Source organism: Acanthopagrus latus, chromosome 15, assembly GCF_904848185.1.
Source record: "Acanthopagrus latus isolate v.2019 chromosome 15, fAcaLat1.1, whole genome shotgun sequence".
Lineage (NCBI taxonomy): Eukaryota > Metazoa > Chordata > Actinopteri > Spariformes > Sparidae > Acanthopagrus > Acanthopagrus latus.
The window spans coordinates 14,424,295-14,443,368 of NC_051053.1; positions in this window are offsets into that span (position 1 = coordinate 14,424,295).

Sequence of the window (19,074 nt, forward strand, 5' to 3'; positions counted from 1 at the left end):
CTTCCCCGCTGGGTTTATCTCACCGACCTTGTCCTTGAGATACTGTACTCGCCTCACACACCCAGACCCCATCTCATCCACCACCTTCACACACGCATTCACCCCGTCCAAGAAAATCTGCTGAGGACAGCTTTTGGACACACACTGACAAATGTTATTTCCAGGTTGTCTGTTGTTTCTCAGTGTAACATTGAGTCTGAGTTAGAATCCAACTTCTCTACAGAGATGTTCACATCATGTTATGTGTGTACAGTACATGCCCCTCAAAGACATTATTGTATTGAGTGCAATGCCCTAGAATATAAATTGCTATGAATTGCTCTGTATTTTCTCACTGTAGGGCTCTGCTGTAGCAGTACTCTGTTTCTCCTCACATGACTATAGGCATTATATGTTTCGCAGGCAGGCATGAGGATAATAAACGGGGTCCAATCAATACCCTGTCCACTGCAAAGAAAAACCCTCAGAGACGAAGCAAGCTGAGAAAAATGGAAGCAGAGACTCTTATTGATTACTCGTAAACAAACGTAATTGTATAAAATGTATTGTTTCTTCTTCACGTCAACTCATCGATTCTAAAGCGTAAATGTAATGGTTACTGCTTTATTGATCTGAACGTGAACTCTCATGTACTCGTATATCAACCCAGCAACATACTGGCGCTTAAGCCAGACTGACCTAAAAGTAGCTATTATCTTTAAATGTCATGTCATGTTATGTTCGTGCGTCTGTTCCCTGGGTCTGACATGGAGACGCAGGTTTAGAAACATACAAATGAAAGGAAACACGCAGATAATTTGTTATTTCTGTAGCTGTCGCTGTTTAATGAACTGAACTGATAACCTGGAAGGTGAGAAGGATGTCTCAACACATGCCTCGGTCCTCCCTGCCACTGGGGGACCCTCACAGAGGACATCAACTGCTGTTTAAAACATATTTTAAACATATAAAAATCATGGAAACTTCTACTGAAAACTCTATTTCAATATCTAAATATTCATTCGTTAATTTTTGTTAAGGTTAGCTGTATGTTAGCTTTATTTTTTGTCCAAAGACACGACTGAAATACATGAACAGAAGTATGAATAGATAATATAATATATTCATATAAAAATGAATATTCAAATAGATATAGCAAAAAAAATATGCCTCACTGAATTAATGAGGATTGTAATAAACACGTAGCTGTTAAGTCATCTTGTTTGTTTGCCTAATATCAGAGTAGGACAGGGGGTAACACTTATTTTTAAAGTGTAATCTTTCCATTTATTTCTGGCCCTGCCTGGGAGCATGTGCCTGATCCTTCTCATGAGCCTCATGAAATGTTAGGACAAAATGCTCTGTGCCTGTAATCTTAATACAATAATTCATCGTGTTTTAAGTGCAGCTGTGCCCAAAATAGGCTGTTCACTATACCCTATATAATAGACACCATTTCACGCTAAACTGAGCAGTACATTGAGATTTAGGACACTTCTGATCAGAGATGAGTCACACCACCAGCCTGTTATTTCCATTTGACTGCGCAGCAAAGTTGAAGTGAGTATCCAGACATATCGACAGATAAAGTATGGGTTTGATGTGTATTCATGTTGAAAACACGTCATCAGAAAAAACACATAATCTACATAAATGGCAAGGATTTTAATGTTAATGTTGGCCACGTTTCATGCTGGATAAAGAATACGACAATAAAAAATGCAAATGGAAATATTGTAACAGCTAATTGAATGTCAACACAATCAGAGCTGCAACCATGAAGCAGCTTGTGGATGACTTGTGAAGTCAGGAAGCATCATCATGTACCACAATCAGTATCTTTGCCTCATCAGTCTCAGCCAAGAGAGACGGACTGAGCATACCAAGTACATCTTTGGATTTGAAAAGCAAGTTATGCCTGTTGGCATCGAAAGCAGATATGATGGCAAATACTGAGTACTTGTCCTCATGTTAGGAGAAGAGTTAACTTTGCCGTTTGTGAAATTTAGTCAAGAGGTCTTTCCAATTTCATTCTGTGTTTAATGACCAAAATCATAGCTACATGTCATATTATTTGTTAATGAAAACAAACTTACATTATTCAACATAATCAGGTTTCATAACCCCATTAATAAACCCAAATGATAAGCCTTGCACGCAGCAGTTCACCGTTCTCTCCCTCGCAGCTCAGAGTCACCTCCCAAAGCTCACTGCTGCAGAGAGAATGCAGGTAGGCAGCTCAGCGTCAGAGCAGCTTTAATTCCATCCCGTACTGCGTGTACGGTGCATAAACCCGGCGAGCAAGTTTTAAAGAGACGAAAATGTCTTAAAGTCCTCCCACCAAATCTTCTTACTTCTTCTTTTTTAAATATCCTCCTAAATCTGTTGACTTGTGGCTCCTCATATCTGCAGTAGTTTCAGGCGGAGCAGGAGTGCTGCGCAGCAGCTGGACTTAACACTTCAGTGGTTGCAGTTCTCCGCTGATGGCCTTTCCCTGTAAACCCTCCTGTGGAACAGATTGTGCTGCCTCTGTTGACCCATGATGGATGATATTGACTGCTTAGAAGCATCATTTCACCAACAAATCCCTGGCAGATGTTTGTACTGAAGGTTTTCTGTCTGTGAATCTGAGGAAAACGGCCATATCAAAGGATCCTATTTATTTATTATTCTGTATTATTACATTTTACGTGTCTACACAGTTCATGGTAAGTGGTTGAAATTGCCAAGTGACATATCTAATAGCTCAGAAATGACAACAAATCTAATGAAAATCATCCTAATCATCCATGATTGCATATATTCTGCTTTTTTCCGGTAAACTGTTTATAAATACTTGGTACTCTCCAGGAAACTTCCAAGTAGTTTTTGCTTAACTTCTGCCGATCACACCATTTTAAAAGTGTAATTTTCTAAGTCACACTACTTCCCTTGCAGACCTAGTCATCTGCAGATGCAGCTGATGGTGCAGGGACACAGAGCATTTCCGCTGCCCATATTGTGCAAGTCTATTTACTGGACAGCTGTCATTCTCATCAACTCCTATCACATCAGAGCAGCAGTCCAACTTTAGAGCAATTTTCCTGAATGTCAACTTTTAGCCACCATAGATTGCTCAATACCAACAAATACAACTTCATAATCAAGAAACAAGTGACTCGTTTCCCATCTGAGTGTCTTCAACTGCCAACTGTGCCCCCACAAAATGCTTTCACACCACTCAAGTTAAATGTCACTCCATTTGTATTTTGAGACAACACATCAAACCGATCGATAACAGAAAAATTCATGTTGACAATAATTTAACTGCTTGCATATAGTAACTATGAGTGTGTGAGAGAGAGACATAGATAGAGACATAGAGAGAGAGATAGAGTGAAAGAGAGAGAGAGAACCTGATTGTTGAGTGAAAAACAAAAGTGAAAAAAAACAGCACGATCAGCAGAAGTTAAGCAGACACCAGCTGGAAGTTTTGATGACGTATTGAAGAAATTAGCAGCTATTTGTAAAAACTGCTTGTTGGAAATAGCATATTATTATTGTTATCAAATGATGTTGCTCCTTCTTTTATAAATACATTTTGAGGCAATCAACCTGTTGCTTGGTAACTACCACCGACTACCCATGACATTTCAAGTTTCATCCGCTTCTCTGTTTCATGACAACAAATCCAACTATGGTTTTAGTTTCTTACAAAGGTCATAAGAAAATGAATGGGCACATAAAAGAAGGTGTGCACAAAACATCTGATTCACCTCATCACGTCTAATGAAATCTGTAACGTTACTGATTTCTCTGTGAGTTTCTCTTATTTTGTCCTTGGCATTAGCTCCCACACCTCCCACTGCAGCGCTGACATTAATTGCCACAACACTCTATGAGACCTTCACCACAATGTATCATCGTGATTGTGAGCAGAGCACAGCATTGATCTCGCCACATTTTCAGCGTCGGTTTGCTATTTGCTTAGAATAATTAGTTGATGAAGGCGGCGCTGTCCGCCTCCGCTGTGTTTGAAACCAGTGTGGGACTGCTGGTGGCTTTAAATAAAGCCAAAATCATTTGAGCATGAGCCACGGTGGATTTATGCTCCCAATTTCTAATCACAGCAAATCAATTATTCCAGTTGTGTAACACATGAGGTTGTTATGACAGTTCGAATTGCAGTATGGTTATACAACGTGGATAAAGATGTAAGTGGGATGTAACATTTTTAAATATGCATAATTTCACATCTCAAATATATATCATTATCAAATCTCAACGTGAGACAGAGGTGCATTTGTCCTCCCACACACGCTCGTTAGACATGATTAGAATGTCAATGACGCTGCAGCGCCGACTACAAATGGTCCTCGTGGTATTTTATAATTGCATCTCAAGGTGATGGCTCATAGATTTGACCTACCCATCAAAGGCAGGTACACTGGAATACTGTGCAGTCTATAATGGATGGAAGCAATCGATATGACTGTCGTGTCACCCTAAATAATTTTTTTTTGTTGCATGAACAGTTATGGATGGGTCTGCAGGATGGTAAACAAAACAAAAATCCATCCCTGCCATCTGTAACAGTAGGAGAGTCACAAAAATCATTAAGTTTGTAAAAGATTCACATGAGAGGTTTTAAGCTTTGAGTGAAATGTTTTCAAGGGAAGGGAGAAAAGATGGTCTGACAGTAAACTCAATTATTTCATTTTAAGAATACTCAAGTTTGGGATGAATATTCTGGATAAACATAAGATTTATGAGAGTAATCGTAACAGCCGCTGCTCCTCGTCCTCCTCAGTGTGTGAGAGATGGACAGACAAGTGGAGAACAGAACTAAATACTTGAGCAAATTTCAGATGTCCTGGAGAGAGGAGCTCCTGTTTCTTCAGGAAAGTTTTAAAGGAAAGGGGCATGCACTTTGTAAAATCTGCAGCTTCAATTTCTGCCAATCACACGTGTCACTCCAACACCAACCACATTGGGCAAGGGTAAAAAAGGAAATGAATGAATGGGAAGTGATGAATATTTATGCCAGATATTCAAGAACATTATGCAGATTTTAAAGAAAAACAGAAAGATTTAATAGATATGTTCTCATAGCGTAGACTATTACCAGAACACAAGAAACAAGTCTCTGAAATTCACATCATTACTTGGAGAGGAACAACCTTTGGTTTCCAAATCCTACTAGGCTAGCGAGTACGATCAGAATCATAATTATGTTTGTTGCCAAGTACATTTTCACCGTCTCATGGTGGTAATCATTGAAACATGAATGTCCATACAAAATCGGCAACCCGTCCAAAGGTTGATGAAATACTACAGTCAGCACCAAACTGGTGGGTAGAGGGACGAACACACCTCTACAGCTGTGATTATACAGTGTGGAGGTAAAGATGAGCATCTCTCGCTCAATTAGGACCTAGAGCCTCATTAACTCACTCAACTCTGTGTCAGGTGCCTTTATAGATAAGAGCTCCAGCAGCTGAAACCCTGCCACTCTGAAGCAGTCACATGATGAGAGGGTGACGCAAATGAACACAATATAACAAGAGGCACTAATGGTCAGTAGGATGAAAGTCAAAAGGTGGTATGAGGACTGCTGAGAAAGTTCTAATGCTAAAAAAAGAAGCTCATTGCAGGTGCCGGCACGTGTCCATCTCCTCCTCTGCTCACATGGTAGTTGGTAAGTTCTGTGAATTGTATGAATATATGTATCACACATCTGTGGTCTGTATATATTCTTAATAGTTTACAAATCATTTATGTACTGATTTTAGCATTTTTCACTTGATAATAGATTTAATTCACTATTTTTTTTCTACAACTACATAGTACACCTTTAATTGTCAGTCAATATGTCCAGATACATTTGGTGGTTAAGTTTGTGGCTTTGCAGATACAACCATTAAAAACACAACTTCTAACAGAGTTGTCTCTCTTTAGAGCAGTGAGACTGGATTTCTTTATCTGTGCATCTTGGCAGTCATTGTTTTAAAGCCTGTATAGTGTAATATAAAAAGCCTATATAAAACTATGACACGCTTATTTCTATATTGTTTACTTTTCCATACACATAAACTGTTGGCAATATCATAAATAATAATAGGTTTATACATTAGTCTATATTGCTTTTATTGAGTTTGAAAACTGACAAAAATGTCTCTTTCTTTCTTGGCTTCCACCACAATTCCATACATAACACATGAAGGACTGTGAACTAGATTAAAGGCATTCATAAAGAATGACCTGCCTACAGGCAGTGCAGTCTCTCTAAAGCTGGGATCCCTCATGTTTTTTAATAGATATATCAATAACATATACAAAGGGCTTCCTTAGTGCTCGTCCGGTTCCACCTGTGCTGGTAGACAATGCCAGTAAAGTCCTCAAAGCCAAACAGGAGCTAACAGGTTTCCCACTATGTTTGTATTTTCACAAATCAGCAGCATCCCAGTAATATCACACTTCCCCGGGTAGTGTGTCTTTACATTTTTTACAATTTGGAGTAAGACTTCAACACAACCTTCCGGCACATGTTTCCGATCTGCTCACAGCTGCAGAGCGACACAAACTGAGGAAAGTTAAATATTTGATCTCAGGAAAAGGCCACTTCCTTCATGTAAGAACAATGTGAATAGTGTGCAGGTGGATGGATGGATGGTTGGATGGATGGATAGGAGGATGGATGCTAGAATGTCAGCACTCATTAAGGTGTTGCTTGTATCCCTTCTGGTAGCTTCAAGCCTGCTGACAGAACATGACAGATTGATGCAGTGCTTAGATTATCCTCCCTAACTCTGAAATAGATTCTGAATAGCGATAAACCTCTGCGACATTTGCAGAGGTGATTACAATGAGAAAGGCCATCCTTCCTACAGAAACTGAGGCTCAGTTTCAGGTGACGTACTGTCGTACAGGGCCGTGAGATGAATCCCTGAGCAGGTTTTAAAATGAAAGGAACTTTTCAATGTCATTTTATGACTACACAGGGACATTTGTTAACTGTTTGCCTCTAATGACATAACGTGAACGGCTCTAACGACTCATTTGGTGACACTGGAGCAAAGCAGTAAACTGAGCGGCAACAAATTAAAAGCCGTATAATACAGAGTGCTGCCTTTAAGACCTATGGATTTCCAAGGTCAAAGAAAACCTTCGCCTGCATCGCTCCACCATCACTTCATTCACCTTCTGCATTTATCTTCTACATGCAACTGCACAGCATGGACAAGCAATTTCCAGCACAACCAGCTGTTCCCTCACCGAACATAAAGAGGATATATTATCCCTATAAGGATTTTCTCTTGCAGAGCTGCGACACTGACAGCAAGTGAGGTGTAAATTGTATCCTGAACACACTCCAAGGCACAGCAAGATGCAAACACCTGCTGTTAGAGAGTGTGCCTTTACCACAGCACATTATACCTTTTATGCAGCACGGAAATCACATCGCACTAATACGTGGGGCTTAATTAGGAGGCGGCATAAAAATGATGATAATATTTCAATTAATATTAAAGAATAAGTGCCTCCCTTGTGTTAACGTCATGCAACAGGTCCATGGCAATCTCAAATCTGACCCAGCATTGATGGGGAAAAACATGTAGTGATAAGATCTTTGTTTACTTTTCAATAAATACCACACGGGATGAATACAATGAATCTGCTGTTCACAACAATACCTATCTGTCCTCTTGCCCCCAGGGCTATTTATCAAAGTGCACTGGTTTGGAGATATCAGCTCGAGTGATGCCGGCATTCTCTAAATATAATGGAACTTGGTGGCACTCAGCTGGTGATGCCCAGAGTGCTAAAAAAAATCCACAGACCCGTATTGTGAGGAGTCACATGTACTGTAGTACTATTTTCTCCCTGTAGAACTGCACAGAAGGAAGCATGAATGTATTAATAGATGAGAGGCTAGCTAATTAAGTTATAGCAAATGTTACAGCTCTCGTCTATAAGTAGATACACGCTACCCTCTGCGCGGCAATGTGGCTGGCACAAACTTCGCAGACACAGCGCCAGGCTCTGAAGCCAGGCTCTGAAGCCAACTTTCTAAACTGTACTTCACGAGATGCACTTTTTTTCACATGAGCTTAATGTGAAAGAAGCGCCACAACCCTCTGTAAATATAATTCACAATTTGAGCCGTTTGCTCTAATAAAATGAAAAAAGACCCGCAGGGCATAGAGCTTAAAACCCTTTATTTCAATTCATTCAGACACACAATCACGTAGACGTGGGTAATTATATACCAAGGAAGTCAAGCCTTTTTGTCTTCCTGCACCACTAGGCAACTTTTATAGGAAAGAATAGGGCTCCGACGCAAGTCTTTTGATTTTGCTCCTGAACAGTTACCCATAATCTTCTGTTTCATCATGACAGACTATTTGCAACTGATTGAAAGTAGCAAGCAAAATTGGCAGTCACTTGGTTGAAAGTCAGACGGCCAGCAGCTGTAAACAGCCATAATCACAAGGAGGAAAGAGCCCCAACCAAGTATGTGGAGGTGAAAAAAGACAGTGGACAAGTAGGACGATCAGACAGGAATTAAGGTGAGGAGAGTGGCAGACAATAAAAATTGCCTCTTATTTGGAACAAGGTATCTTTTTTTTAATCTGCTGGTTTTCATGACAGCAGCCTTGCTTGGAGACATCAAACATCATGCGTGTGTGCTTGTGTGAATGAGTTTCGGAAGAGATGGAGCCAACGCCACCGTGGGACTAGTCTGCTGGCAGAAAACACACAATCCCTTGATGAAAACATCAAAGAAGCCTCCAAACCTCCTCCTTGAGGGTCTTACCCCTCAAAGACGTACAGAAAACCTCATCCCACATCAGCAAAACCGATTCCTAATGAGGTTAGAAGACTTCAAACAGCTCTGACTCAGCCCTGCTTCCTGGAAGATGAGGAGTAATGTATTAAAGATGAGACAAGCTGATCGTCTTATACCTGCCACTGTCTTTGCACTTCGACACACAGTAAAAGCTGAACACACACACACACACACACATAGACACACACACACACACACACATAGACACACACACACACACACACACACACACACACACACACACACACACACACACACACACACACACACAAACACACACTTTTGGCCCAGCTCTTTGTTTCATTCAGAAGATTCCAGAGAGCAGATTCCGTCTGAACGTCTCCACCAGGAGCACTGACTCCCTCAGCTTCCTGTGTTGTGCTGTTTTCCAGCGTTATGTAACAGGGAACAGGTTGCAGTTAGATGAACACAAACATTTACATTAGACAGACGCAGACGGCCGCTGAATAGACTTCTGGTAACCCCACTGCTCGTTATGTGCTGTTGGACTTTGTATTTTACTGTCTAACTGTTCGCTTCACTAAGTTTTACTCACAGAAATCTGCTTGAAAGTACATTTGGCAAGCATTCCAACGACAAATAAAGACAGCCCAGTGTAACCACAGGATTACAAAAAAGCCAGTCAACAGACAGACTGACTAGCGCAGTTAAAAGTTTCATCTGATGATGGTGCAAGGACTGACACATTGTTAGTAAAGTCAGCACAAGAGACTGACTGAGTACAGAGCTCAACAAAAGAGTCAGAAACTTCAGAAAATTAATCTACAGATAAATTCAAGGAAGAATGCTACAGTTTCTTGACTCTGACCTCTAATGTAGACCTTGAAAAGCAAGTTTTAGATTTACAGTTTATATGAACACTTAATCTCATTTGACTCACAATACTTGCTTTTTCTTCCAACAAGTCTGCCACCCACTGATTTTCCCCTCTATGGACATTATGACATCAGGAGGAGGATTTAAGAGGACACGACAAAAACAGAATGTACATCAAGCACCAAGTATTGAAGTAATGATGTACTAAAAAGACCCTGTGGACTGATAACTTTCTTTGTTTCAAGTGTTACTCCTTAATGAGTTTCACTTGAACACAGACCTTCCAGTAAAGCGGTGAACTTCATTTAACGATGACTTTCCCTCAATGGATTTAAGACGCTCCCTCTTTCACCTCCGTGACCCAATTCTGGAGCTTATCTGAAAGACTGCGGTACAAGCAAAGACCCATTCTTCTATTTTTCAGGGTTCTGCCTGTGTTCCATATGGAAACTCTGGCAGGGGGACTTTGGGTTTTTGCATGTGAAGTTCTTCCGCTGGTTTAAGGAGCTCAGGTCAACTTTTTTTAAAGTTTGCTGTCCATCATGTCTTTCTGGCTCACCATAATATAAAGCACACTGCCGAGGCAGTGGGAGCGATGAAGTTGGAGAGGGGATGTTATTCTCTCAGGCTGATACCCAGGAAGAGGCAAGCACTGATTCGAGGAAACACTAGATTTTTACCCACAGTATAAATATTCATATTCATAAATACTGGGCCATGTCGGCATTTCGGTAATCTAACCAGGGTCTGCATCATGAAACAATCGAAGCAACACGCACACTCTTGGATCAAGCTTACCGGAGGAGGAGTACATGTTTAAAATCTTCCAAATAAATAAATAAAATGAAAATAAGTACATTTTTAATTAGATTTGAGGCCTTTAACAACACAAATGGCACAGACTCAATCTTCCTACAAGATAGAACTCTAAATAATCAAATGTACTCATGCTGCAGATTTGGTGTGACTTCCATCAAACCTCAGCAACACGTTCCCATTCACCACCACAGCAGCACCTAATTAATTTGTCTCTTTGAAGTTTGATTATGAGGCAGCCAAGCAGGATGTACGTGAGTGATTTGCAAACATTTCTTTTCAGTCTTCCTTTCAGCAATAACTGAGGTATAATAAATAATGAGAGGAATTCTTAATATATGTGAGCATTGTTCCATTTTTCAACATTTTGTTTTGAGTCATCTTGCCAAGTAATAATTGCAGTGGTATACTCAATGTAAAATGTAATATTTCAATTAATAAGCTTCAGGGGTTTGTTACCCTCCTGCTTTCATTCTTTATGTAAAGCTGAGTTAATCCCGGCTAGCTCCATACTGTAACGGAATAGGCTGAGATTTGGATGAGAATTCCCCAGGGTTGTTAAGGCTAGGGTCTACAATCCTGGAGAGCTAGCAAGCGAGCTAGCAAGATTTGAAGGTGGCACCTCCTCTAAGTTCCTCCCCATCCTGTCAGTGCTCCGTCCAAAGCCACAAACTTGAACGCGCATCTGGCAGTGGGACTCAGCAGGGAGGAGCACGGAGCACACAGGAAGTAAAGTGCCGAAATAACAAACAACATCCGGTTACTTTTCAAATTAAAACACTCCGTGTTGACACCAGCACATGGACACAAGGATTCTCACACAAGGATTCTCATGCTGAGTCACAAAAGCAATAGAAATTTAATGTCCCTGTACACACATCCTGAAGACTGTTCATCATGACAATTTCAATTCTCATCCATGATGTTAAGTTGCTTGTTATTTATATTAAATCTTTAAATCTCACCAGCTCATTGGTTTGTGCCCCTGACAAATCTTCAAGCAGTGACTTTCCATAATAATAACCACTTGCTGTTGAGTGCAGGTAAAGCTGTTTTAAAAGTATCCAAAGTAACTGTACCCCTCCCGATGGCCTCTGCAGCCACAATCAACCCTCCGCCTGACCTCCGTCCACCGTAAACCTGACCAGGACAGGGTCCAGATCTGTTCTCACTGTGAGGAGATAAGCTGGACAGTGATGATGGCTCGGGGAGGATCAGATGGCCTCCAAACTGTCACCCTGCCCCGACTGTGTTATCTGGTTTCACCCCCACATGTCTATATGTTTTCCGGCCCTGCTGAGCGAGAATGAAGATGTGTACAGTCCTTTTCATCATCTATCATCAACTTCACCACAGGGGCAATACTGTCATATCCAATGTCTGTCTGCTGGAGTCCGATGCGGCTGTTAGAGGGGAACTTCACTTTATGGGCCGACAGCGAGCGGCTGCCTCAGTGTCGGGCTGTCTGTTTCTGTTCCAAGTTAACAAGGAAAATCAATGAGCATTCACAGCTTATCATCTTTCATTATGTTATTCATGATGCTTCTGTCAGTCCACGCTGCCAGCATAATTAACCTCAGGTACCACACACCAAAGGTGCTACATGACAATATTGACTGTACATCTACACATGAAACATCAATATGAGGAATACTGTATAAGCAGGGTCTGTGTGAATACCTGCTTCAGTCGCTGTCTGACATTAAGCTGACTTTTAGAGATCAGATTCCACCTCAGAGGGATTTCCAGCTTGTACTGGTGGAAAATAAAATAGTCGCTATATTTGTCTGATACTGACATATAGTAGAATCCTGGATTTTGCAGTCCCAGGGCTCTGCTGGTTCTCATCTCTTCTGCTGTGACCTTTTGTCTTTCAGTTCCTCAGTGCCACACAGACAATATGTTTGGCTGGTGAGAATGGTGACGACTATAAAATATGCAGTAAAATACCATCTGCTTATGCCTCCTAGCAAAACACTTGGCTCTCTGATAGCAGTCATCACTACAGCAGACAAGCCAGATTCTGTACTTTCAGTAAAATACTGTGATAATGTTTTTTTGTTTGTTTGTTTTATGTTGTTGGTGAAATATTATATTTGTAAGGTCTTTTGGCTTTCTTTTTAAACTGTGGAAAATCTTCTAAATGGAGGGCACATAAGAGAATGAGAAATGTAACAGCAAGTAATCAATATCACACAGTTTGCGTACATGTTTGTTAGCTGGTTTGCTAATGTTATCCACAGATAAGCATATTTTTTTCAGGAAATAACCTGCTGGAGTGCTGTGTGCAGTCTCCAGGGCTAATGTTGGGCTAGCTATTGGTGATCAGTTAATGCTGGCTTTGTCTGGAGGCTGTGGACTCATTTAAAGTCACATTTTATGGAGCTGGAATGAGCAACAAAAGTAATACCAAGCAACGCAATGCTTAACTTTTGTCTTCCGGTAAAGTTAAACGTACTGATTACATTTTACAGTTAGACTCCTGGTTTCAGCTCCATGGCACCACTTAATAATCACACCATAATATTTGATGGTTGTCTCGGCATAAAATATATATATATATATATATATATATATATATATATATATATATATATATATATATATATATATATATATATATATATGTACATGTGGGAGTTTTGAAAGGCATTTGAGACAGCGGGGAGCCCTATGAATAACATGAACTCGCCAGCCACAGTATTTGTTAATTAGGAGTAAACATCAATCGGCTGGACACCCACTCACTTGTCCGTATGAATGAAGTGAGAAGACGAAAACACAGAGGAAATACAGCAGCTGGCAGAATGCTTAACCAAGGGACGCGTCTCTCATCCATCATTAGACGCTGTTTCCACCAACATACCACGTGACACACAGTGTCCATCACATGACCTTGGCTTTTATTTATCTTGAATAATGTAACTCTCATTTGTGTCAGAATGTTAATGAGATTCTTTGGTGTGATGAGCCAGATAACAACATTTGCTAGTAAAGGAGAATTTCACTTCCTCAGCTCCAGTGTATTGTGAATACGCTGTGACTGTTATTGCTTATATGCTATTTTCGGCTCAACCTCCCCATGTTATTGTATTACAGACACATTAAACCAGTGGTTCAAACAGAAGGCTTGTACCAAAGGGATCATACCCTAATGGAACAATAACTACATGCAGTTGCTTATTATAACATACTTTTGTTTTGTTTTCTCTAACTTCATTTTGATTTTTATGTTGCTGTGTCTGCACACACAGTCATCTTTAGTCACCTGGAGCACGGTGAAGCGCTTCAGATGCAAAGTACCACATCGAACATAATTACTGGGGTGTTGTGATTGCCTCGGCTGCAGGGCAGAAATTAAGCCAGATGGACATTAATTATGCAAATCAATCGTAAAATCGCAATCAATTGGCTTTAAATAGCCACGATCTCTCAGGAGAGACCTTGTCCAGACTCCCAGTATGGACTTTACATTTATGTCCTCTGCTTAAAACCAGCCACCCAACCACCCACCGCGCTCCTGCTTTTGAATCCACCAATGACTTTTTCTATGAATTCAGTCTCGACGAGATGCTTTATCTAATAACGTGTGCGTGCCTGTGGGTGTTGAGGGACATCAATCCAATTAATGTGATGTTGAAGAAGAACACCACTTGTTTATGAATCAGCATTTCGTCACCATGACAGCCAAGGACATCGAAGATGACAACAAGGGGTTGCTTGCAGTGCATGTTTCAGAGTGAGGTGAGGGGACATAGTCTGCAAAGCTCTTACTTATATAACGATGACCACTGCAGGGAAGTTCGTCACAGACAAATTCAAACACTCTTATTCCTCTGGCAGGTTTAGAAAGCAGCTACTTGACTGGCGTGAGATTACCCAGCGGTGAGGTGGGTAGACAGGGCTGATTGAGTCGAGCAGAAAATAGACAGCTGACACTGACAGGTCCCACTGGGTGAGTGTGTGGTGAATGCCTTTAGTGTGCACGAAACCCCAGTGCATGACGAGTGCATCTGCGAAAACAACTAAAAGGGGAGATAAAAAGATACTTTTGACGTGTGTTGATACGTGAGTCAGTCGCGGTCTGCGTTTGTGCGGGAGGACTGGTGGTGCTGTGTCATATTCAGTATTGACTTGAAACCTGTCTTGTTTTTTTTGTTGTTGTTTTTTTTGTTTTTAGTACAATACTGCAAAAACAACTCCACTGATGTCAGTCGCATCAGAAAGAGAAGGTGAAAAACATTTGAGAGGACTGGGGGAATGTCAGTGCTCAAAAAAAGAGAGCAGCAAAAGAGACAGAGAGGCACAAAAGCAAGCGCTGCTGCATCAGACTGTGTCTGTGGAAAGAGATGTAGGTCAGGAGTGAAAAAAACAGTTGCATCTAATCACCATTGAAACACAGATATATCTTAAGGCGACTGTAAACACATAACATGAAGCTCAGGGAGTAAAGCTGGGGATGTGGAACTACATGAACATGTGTGAACAGTCTATGCAGCCTCTTACAGGTAGTGTTGTTCAGGGAGATTGTCTATGGAAAATTGAACACTAACATTATTAATTATCATTCTTTTAATGCAAGTTACCATGCTAAAGAACAGAGTAAAGTGTTTATTCCAATTTGTAGAATAGTACAGTAGATTCTATATGTGATGGTATACATTTACATGTTACCTGTTAGAGTGGGTAGCAAGTGTGATATTAATATTAGAGGGGATTAATGTAACGGTTTGTATTATTTTACATGTGTCAATCACTGTTTTATTGGCCATGTGTGAGCAGACTGTAACGGGATGTGAAAAGTGAGACTTTCCGAGACTCTGCTAACAGAGAGCAACAGTAGCTAATGTTAGCTTGGACATGGACTCCACTAACAGAAGATAGCATCTTGCGCTTCACATAACTTCATACCTAATTAAGTTGCCATTGCTTATTTGTCAGCAAACAAAATCACACAACCGACGCTGCAACAGTAATATTCATTTGGAGTCGTGCATTTGGTTAAAAGATGAACATAAGTGCATGAATTGCTTTCTTTTTAGCTCTGTTTTGGTCTCCACTGACTCCACATGGGGCTGTTGAGCTGCTTAATCCTCTGCTATGTTGCCAGGTAGTGACTTACTTTTTCTGTCAGGCGTTTATTACTGGCCAGGTAGATTTTTTTTAAAGGCATCCAAGAGGGCACTTTTTATTATTTTCCGGTACCAGGGAGGGCTATTAGTGTTGAGTTTGGGTGCCAGGAAACCCAAACAGTTGGCTGAAGGAAGATAAAACGTGTAAACTTCATGTTCGGGTTATACTTCTCTGTGGGTTAATTACTGTAAGCAACCCATCTCACAACACACTGCATCACTGCAGCTTTTAGAATTACCTCCACATCCCTCTGGCAACACTTGATAATACTGGCCAGACTCAACACCAGCCTGACAACAAAACCCTTTTGGATCTGTGCCTTTACTGGAAGAGAGAAACCTCCAGGGATGGAAAATAGATCTGAGCGCCCAAGAATACCTCCACTGCTCCTCTGCATATCTGAGAATTGTAGCCCTCAGAATCAATCAGAACCTTTTCATGTGTCTCTCACTATGGCGTGTTAACACATGCTGTAGTTTACGTTTTACGACACACGGATTCGAAGTCATGCTCATCCAGACATACACACCATTTCTATCTTATCCAATTACTGCGAGAGCAAGATATGTTCAACTGGAGTGAATTATTCATGAGACGATAAAGATGCAACACAAAGGTTAGCCTGTTAATCTGGAGTCTGCTGCTCTGAATCCCTTTAAAAGATTATTTCTTGAATTCAGCCGACATCGCTGCCCGCCATAATTAAGTTGTATTTTGCGGGGCAGAATTGGGCCACCAATCTGTGACTCATGCGGATTACTCTGTAATTCTGGCTGCCCTTGCAGCTGCATGGAATTTGACTCCGGTCTCGTGCAACATTAACACAAAGTGATTAAAGTGGTTCTGGGGGAATCTCCTGACATTGTTTCAACTCAGGCCATGCATACAAATGCACATTATCTGCATGTGCCAATATTTATCTTTATTATAGTGGTTTTAAAAATAAGACATTGTTTTCTAGTTGATTCAATAACCACATAAGGTGTTGCAGATTTTGTTTACCTCCATATTTTAACTTTCCATCCTGCAGTGGCTGTGAATGTGTCCATCAAATGTCTGTCAAAGACAAAGACACCGCAGGACTCAGGCATTCGTACATTTTGATTCCTCAGACAGACAGAAAAGCTCCTTTGGCAAATCCTCAAAGACACTCTGCAGTGACAGCGATGAGGAATGATGATAGTGAAATCACTGAGCGCCAAGTGAGATGACGGCAGTGACATTCACAATCTTTTGGGGTAAATGTTCTTTCACATTAACTACTTAGCTTCATGATACGAAACCGTCGTGGTCCAACACCAACAGGCTGAAAAATGCACAAGCATTTTAGCTGCTCTGAAAGGGTGAAAACAGATGTGAGAAGCTAAAAGAACTCGTGCGCAGACTGTCTACATCGGTGCATTAGAGCTGCACAATCTCCTGTCCTCAACTTCCAAATTCTCCTCTCTGTTAATCCCTCAGTAAGAGCAAGGATTATAATGGAACAATTTGAGAGAGGCTGCTTTTGGGTGCCATCATTATTTCTACTCTTTTGTTAAAGGGCAAGTGTTGCTGCTCTAACAAAGAGTATTGTCTAAACGTAAGTCAAGGGGCTCTACAGTGAGACTTCAGATAAATGCTCTGTGGAGTCTGAAGGAAATCAGTCAAGTTCCTCAAGTGCTGTTGGAAGAGCACATGAGAGTCGTCGCTACCAGCAAGTCCTGCCCTGATTATGAATTATTTGGGTAATTTAAGGAGTAAAGATAGAGACATAGTTAGTAACAGTGAAATGACCAAAAAGGCGATCAAGCATAGCTCAAGATATTTTAAAATATTTCATCCCAAACCTAAAACTAGACGATTACGTAAGTTTTCTTTTTCAAAAGATTTATAAATTCTCAGTTCCTGAAAAGTTCAGGCAATTTTGTGGCATCAAAGACTTTAGCAAGTCTTCATACAAACACCTTTGGCTGTGTCCGTCAGTCACAGTCGCTCAGCCTTTTCCTGTTTTCAGTCTTGATTGCTAAGCCAGCCTAACCACCTGCTGGCTGTAGTTTCATATTCAACATACAAACATGCCGGAGTTGTCGGTTTTCACTTTCAACTCTTAGAAGGAAATAGAGAAGCATATCTTTTCAAAATGTTGAACTGTGTCTTCAATCCCCCAACTCTGCATTGATCTCTGGCAGCTCAGAGATGACTCACTCCCTTGTTATGGCTTCTTTTTTTTTTTTTTTTTTGAAGGCGCGGTATACTTTGCGTTTTCCAGTTGAGATAAGGATTGAGCTTTTAATTTCCAGTGAAGAACACGTGTTTACGACTCGATTTTCCTTTCCAGCAGGACGCCAGGATGGAAAAAAATCACAGTCAACAAATTAACACCTTTGCTTCCGCCTGAAGCTCTGTGGCCACGCGCAAGAGTGGCTGTGGTGATTGAATGGGCTGACGGGCCTTGATTATCGCCTCTTCTTTGAAGCCCCACCGCAGACCGCACAGTGGCATGACTGCAGACCAACAGCAAAAGAATAATGATTGTGAATTATGTGAAGCTGTGCGGGAGAGCTTGTGTGGAGCTGTGAGGTGTCTGAAGCGCTGATGTTTGTGACAGTTAAAAGCCAGTTAAAAATTCATTACAGAACCAATTCACAGTACAGCGAGTATAATGCTGCGGTAATTGCATCTCAGGGGGCGAGGCAGCGGTTGTGTATGCAAGCAGATGTGTTTTGTTAAAGAGTGGAGGCTCGCACTGTACGCTCGGAGATTACCTCTAATAAGACTCGACTCAATAAGCCCATCAACTCTTATTAAATTGAGGGAGAGACAAACTAATAGGAGGAGAGGGAGACCGATAGAAGGGGCTGAGGAATGCTTTGATAGGGAGCTCGACCTACTTCCACAAACTCTGACCAGAGATAAAAAGCACAACAGGGAAACTCAAAGAGAAGCATCTGTCTTTCAGTACTTAAAAGAAATTATGTCAGCAACAAAGACTACGGAATTGATTTAAACAGCAAATAAAAGAGCGACGCCTCCTCACAGCAACCTTGACCTATATAGGGCGTATTTCTTGACAATAAAGCTTGTTCAATTTCTTTTACGAAACGTAGCCGTCTTCCTGTCGATATATGCAAGAGGTCGACCTTTTAATTAAGTGGATCTGGTTATTCGCTTTAAAGTGTTGAAGGCCTGAACAATTCATCATCCAGCGTGGCGACATCGTGCCATTCATCTGCAGCAGCCTGTGCACTGAGACGTTAATGTTAAAGGATGAGTTCACCCAAAAATGAAAAGTCGTTATCTACTCTCTAAGAAGTCAGGTTTATTGAACTTTTTAAAAACAAGTTCCAGTCAGAGTCTTCAGTATAACTGGAGAATGCTGCAACTCTTTTTTGATGTGACGCTCCAGAAATGTTTTGTGTACTATGACACTTCACCTGATTTTCAGTTGACATGGGAGTGAGTAGATAATGACTGAATGTAGTTTTGGTGAAGAAGTTTTA